We start from the raw sequence: 6229 nt of genomic DNA, 5'->3' as shown, positions 1-6229 counted from the left end.
CATAAGAAGCAGAAAGTATGATTGGCGGTCAGAGTTGCCTATCTTCTGTAAACCACCTTTATTAATCTTTAATTGATCTGGGGGATTTTTAAGATATTTTTTCAGCTTTATTGAGATATAATTGACATATAACATTGTGTAAGTTAGAGGTGTACAATGTAATAACTTGATACATGTATATATTGTGAAATGATTACCACAATAAGGTTAATTAACATATCCATCACTTCACTTAGTTACCATTTTTTTTAATGTGGTAAGAACTTTTAAAATCTACTCTCTTAGCAACTTTCAAGTATACAATACAGTATTGTTAACTACAGTCATCATGCTGTACATTATATCCCCAGAACGGATTGATCTTCTACCTGGAAGTTTGTACCCTTTAACAACCTTTATCCATTCTCATCGCTTTGCACCTCTGGAAACCACCAATCTAGTCTCTGCTTCTATGAGTTCATCTTTTTTGGGTTTCACATATAAGTGAGATCATGCAATATTTGTCTTTTTCTTCTGACTTATTTCTCTTGGCATAACACCCTGAAGGTCCATCCATGTTGTTGCAAATGTAGGATTTCTTTTTTTATAGCTAAGTAATATTCTGTTGTGTGTATCTATGTTTATATATATATTACATTTTTTAAATATTCATCTATCAATGGACAGTTAGGTTGTTTCCATGTCTTAGCTATTGTAAATAATGCTGCAATAAACATGAGGATGCTGATATCTCATTAAGATAGTGATTTCAGTTCCTTTGGATATATACCTAGAAGAAGAATTGCTGGATCATATGGTAGCTCTATTTTTATATTTCTTGAGGAACCTCCACACTGTTTTCCATAGTAGCTCTACCAATTTATTGTCCAGCTATCAGTGTATAAGAGCTCCTTTTTCTCCACATCCTCACCAGCACTTTTTATCTCTTGTATTTTTTATAATTGCCATTCAACAAGTGTGAGGTGATATCTCATTGTGGTTTTGATTTGCGTTTCCTTGATGATTAGTGATGTCGAGCATCTTTTCATGAGTCTGTTGGTCATTTGAATATGTTCCTTGGAAAAATATCTATTTGGGTACTTTGCCCATTTTTTAATTGGACTATTGTGGTGTTTGCTTTGAGTTGAATAAATTATTTATATATTTTGTATATTAACCCCTTAACAGTTGTATGGTTTGCAAATATTTTCTTCCTTTCCATAGGTTGTCTTTTCATTTTGTTGATTGTTTCTTTTACTGTGCAGAAGATTTTAGCTTTTTGTACTCCTATTTGTTTATTTTTGCTTTTGTTGCTTGTGCTTTTGGTATCACATCCAAAAGTTTATTACCAAAACAAATGTCAAGGAGATTTTTCCCTATGTTTTCTTCTAGGAGTTTTGTGGTTTCAGATCTTAAGTTCAAGTCTTTCATTCATTTTGAGTTGATTTTTGCGTGTAGTGTAAGATAGAGGTCCAATTTCATTATTTCGTATGTGAATATCTAGTTTTCTAACACCATTTATTGAAAAGACTATCCTTTCCCCATTGAGTGTTCTTGGCTACCTTGTCAAATATTAGTTGATTGTACGTGCATGAATTTATTTCTGAGTTCTTGATTGTATTCCATTGGTCTGTGTGTCTTTTCATGCCAGTACTATACTGTTTTGATTACAATAGCTAAGTAATATAGCTTGAAATCAATAAATGTGATGCCTCCAGCTTTGTTCTTCTTTCTCAAGATTTTCTTTTCATGTAGTGTTGTTATCTCCCTTTAGTATATTGGTAATACTGGCCTCATAAAATGAGTTTGGAAGTGTTCCCTCTTTCTGTATTTTGGAAGAGTTTGAGAAGGTTTGGAGTTAATTCTTAAATGGTAGAATTCACCAGTGAAACCATCTGGTCTTGAGGGGTTTTTTGTCAGGAAGTTTTTGTCTATTGACTTCAACCTCCTAGCTCATTACTGATCTATTTAGATTTTCTATTTCTTCATGATTCAGTCTTGGTGTATTGTATGTTTTAAGGAATTTACCCATTTCTTCCAGGTTGTCCAATTTGTCAAAATAGAATTGTTCATAACAGTCTCTTATGATCTTTTGTATTTATGTGTATCAGCTGTATTGTCCTTTCTTTCAGTTATAATTTTATTTATTTGAATCCCTTCTCTTTTTTTCCTGCTGAGTCTACCTAAAGGTTTGCCAATTTTGTTTATCTTTTCAAAAAACCAACTTTTAGTTTTCTTAATCATTTCTATGATCTTCTTATTCCCTATTTTATTTATTTTTGTTCTACTCTTTATTGTTTCTTTCCTTCTGCTAAGTTTGGGCTTAGTTTGCTCTCTTTTTTCTTTTTTGCTCCTCTGACTAGATAATTTCAGATTGCCTATCTTTGAGGTCACTGATTCTTTCTTCTACTTGGTCAAGTCTACTGTTGAAGCTCTCTATTGAATTGTCAAATTTAGTCATTGTATTTTTCAGCTCTGGAACTTTTTTTATGGTTTCTATTTCTTTGTTGAAGTTCTTATTTTATTCATGAGTTGTTTTCTTAATTTCATTTAGTTGGCTATCTGTGTACTTTTGTAGTTTAGTGAACTTCCTTAAGAGAATTGTTCTGAGTCTTTGTCAGTTCATAGATCTCCATTTCTTTAGAGTCAGTTATTAGAGCTTTATTAGGTTCCTTTGGCGGCGTCATGTTTATCTGATTCTTGTGACCTTTTTATTCTTGCATTGGTATCTGCATATTTGAGTAAGTAGTCCCCTTTCCCAGTCTTTACAGGTTCACTTTGGCAGGAAAAGACATTTACCAGACAGCTAAGATACTGGATGGGTCAGCTGCTGGCAGGTGGGGCTTGCTATTAGGGTCTCTAGTTGGCAAGGCCACTGCCTGTGTTCTGAGGTCAGGGAGGTGCTAGTGGCTGGGCCTGCAGTTGGGTGGGTCTGGTGGTTGGGCTCTGCTTTCAAGTAGGGTTACTGAGTGGGCTGTCTCGTCAAAAAGAGCTTCTGGTTGTGCTCTACAATCAGGTAGGGCTGCTAGCTGGCCTCTACAATCACCTCTGATTAGGCAAGGTAAAATGCTGTATTCTCTGGCAGGGAAGGGTCATTGGTTGGACTCCACGATTAAGCAGGACCACGGACTGGGGTTTGTAATCAGGTAGGCCACTAGCTATGTTCTGCTGTTGGCCAAGGTCACTGGCCAAGCTTTATGGCCATACAGGGCCTCGAGTTGTATCCTGCAGTTGAGTGAGGCTGGAGATTTTTCTCTGAAGATGGCAGGGATCACTGTCTGGGTCCCTGGTCTGTTGGGGCTGCAGGTTATGTTCTGTGATTTAGTGGGGTTACTGGCTGTGCTGTGAGGCTGCCAAGGGTCATTACTCAGGCTCCCTGGCTATGCAGGGCTAGAGTCTATGCTCAACATCCGGGCAGAGCTGTTGGCTTGGCTCTCTACTCAAACGTGGCTGTTGGATGGCTCTGTAGCTGCCTGGGTTTTCCTGGTTGGGTGGGACAGGAGGGTATCCTGGGCAGTTCAGTGGGGCTGCAAATTTTCCTCACTGCCAGGGCAGGGCTGGAGCGGTAAAACAGGCTCCACAGCTCATACGGCCCATTGTCTGGGACCCCAAATCAGGCAGAACTGCCAACCAAGCTGCTCGGACAGACAGGGCTGTCTCGGCTCTGCAGAAGGGCAGAGACACTGGCTGAGGTCACCACTTGGCAGCCACTGCCAGCAGGAATGCAGTCCACCAATATCTGAGCACTGGTTTCTATAAGCCCACCCCCTTCCCAGTCTCTATCTGATCTCCAGTGGTCAAAGCGACAGATTCCCTCAGTGATTCCCATGAGGAAAAATTTGAGTGGCCCCCTGGGAAGCATCTTGCAATGCTGGGGAGCTGGTTGCCCACACTGGGCTCTCTTTTCCTACTGAAGAAACAATAGGGCCAGTGGGGGCCCTCTTAACGTGGCACTGTGTCAGCCTGGGGACGGGGCAATGAAGTGGAAGTGAAACTACTCCTCTTACCCTTCTATGCAGTCCTTCTCAGTCTCTGAGGCCCAAGGGGTTTTTTTCAGCTTCATCCCCAGGCTCTGGGATTTTCACAATGATGTCTTGTCTGTGGATAATTGATAGTTGGTCTTCTTGTGAGTGAGACTAAAGTCTGGAATGACCTATGTCACCACCTTAATAAAGTCACTTCAATGCATCTCTGTTTTAATAAAGAGGGGATGAGCTATAAACGTCACCTATGTAAATGGGTTGATTGATCATCTATCCAACAAGGATCGCAAGGGTAACATATTGTTGCAGTACCTCTGCTATAGGACCTGGTCCTTATCCTTTCAGATCCGTAAATTTGATTTTATGCAGTGGGAATTATTAATTACTAATAAACGGGCTTATCTAACTACCCTTACACACTATTGGTAAATTATCACTTTATTAATTTAAAATGAGAAAATTTGTTAGGGTTATCTTGGTTAGAAGTCTAAAAACCAATGATATAATTCAATCAAAATATATATATATATTATAAACAGATAGCAGTTTGTCATAGAACCTAAGACCAGGAATGCAGCTGGACTCCAGGAGAAGACAAGAACCAGAAATTGAAAATGCTGTTGGGTTCTTTCTCTGTCTTTCATCTATGTTCCTCTCTGTGAATCTGTTTCATTCATTTCATGTATCTCTGTGGAAAGGCTTCCTCTTGTTCTCTGATCTGCATGGTATATGAAAAACGATCATACACAGCTCCTCAGTTAACTTGTTACAAGTAGTTACTTGGAGAAACTAATCCTCTTTCTATCACAGTTCCCATCTCCTGCGAAAGGCTGATTGATTTAGCTTGGGACAGATGCCCACTCATGGGACTAATCAACTGTGGTCAGCAGGGTAGGATTTGTTGTTGAAAAATACACCTTAGTACTTACCCAAAGGGGTTGAAAACTTACATCCACACAAAAATCTGCACACGGATGTTTATTTCAGCTTTATTCATGATTGTCAAAACTTGGAAGCAACAAAGACGTCCTTCAGTGGTGAATGGATAAATAAACTGTGGCACATCTAGACAGTAGAATATCATTCAGCACTAAGAAGAAATGAGCTATCAAGCCATGAAAAGACATGGAGGACGCTTAAATGCATATTACTAAATGAAAGAAGCCAACTTGAGAAGGCTATATACTGTATGATTCCAATCATATGACTTTCTGGAAAAGGTAAAACTATGGAGACAATAAAAAGATTAGTGGTTAGGAGGGGTTGAGGGGAGGGAGGGATAAATAAGCAGAACACAGAGGATTTTTACGGTAGTGAAAGTACTCTGTATAATACTATAAGGGTAGCTACATGTCTATAAATTTGCCCAAATCCATAGAACAACACCAAGAGTAAACTGTAATGTAAACCATGGAATTTGAGGGATAATGATATTTCAACGTAGGTTCCTCGATTGTAACAAATGTACTACTCTTGTGAGTGATGTTGGTAATGGGGAGGCTATGCCTGTGTGGGGGCAAGAGGTACATGGGAAGTCTCTGTACCTTCCTCTCAATTTTGCTGTGAACCTAAAACAGCTCTCAAAAAAATATAAAGTCTTAAAATACACACACACAAAATGTCTCCAAGGAACCCTCCATGGACATCTCGGGTATAGTTTTTAGGGGAAAAAAAGGCCTCAGAAGACTGTAAAAAATCAATATTAAAATAAAATATAATAATTTATAGTAAAAATAAAAATGAGTAGGCCAGGTCTCACATTTCATGATTAGCATGGAATATTAGATATTTAGAGGCTATTGAGGAAGTCAAAGGATCATCAGAAAGTGTTTTGGTGAGCTTTGAAGCAAAGCAATTGATTTTTTAAAAGACATTTTATGTCTGTGTTAGTAGTCTAAGCTAACTGCTGTAAATAAGCCACCCAACATCTCAGTAGCATAATACAAATAATGGTTATTTCTTATGCATGACAGAGTCAGCAGAGTATGGGCGAGAGACTCTGGCTCCATCTAGTCATTCAGAGATCTAGGCTCCTGCCGTCTTCTGGCCCTGCCTTCCCCTATGTCCATGGAATCTTGTCTAGCAAGCCAGCAAATAGGGGAAGAAAGAGAATGGAGAAGGCAAACTTGTTAACTGCCTTGATGTGAAGCTGTCATAAATCACTTTCATTATGAGAACTGGCCACATGGCTCACTTACATACAAGAGACACATGGGAGCCATGGTTGCTGAAGAAGCTCAGGACCCTGCCATGCAGCAAGCCCAGGT

This window comes from Equus quagga, chromosome 13 (assembly GCF_021613505.1).
Source record: "Equus quagga isolate Etosha38 chromosome 13, UCLA_HA_Equagga_1.0, whole genome shotgun sequence".
In the NCBI taxonomy this organism is placed as follows: domain Eukaryota; kingdom Metazoa; phylum Chordata; class Mammalia; order Perissodactyla; family Equidae; genus Equus; species Equus quagga.
This window is presented reverse-complemented; position numbering follows the sequence as displayed.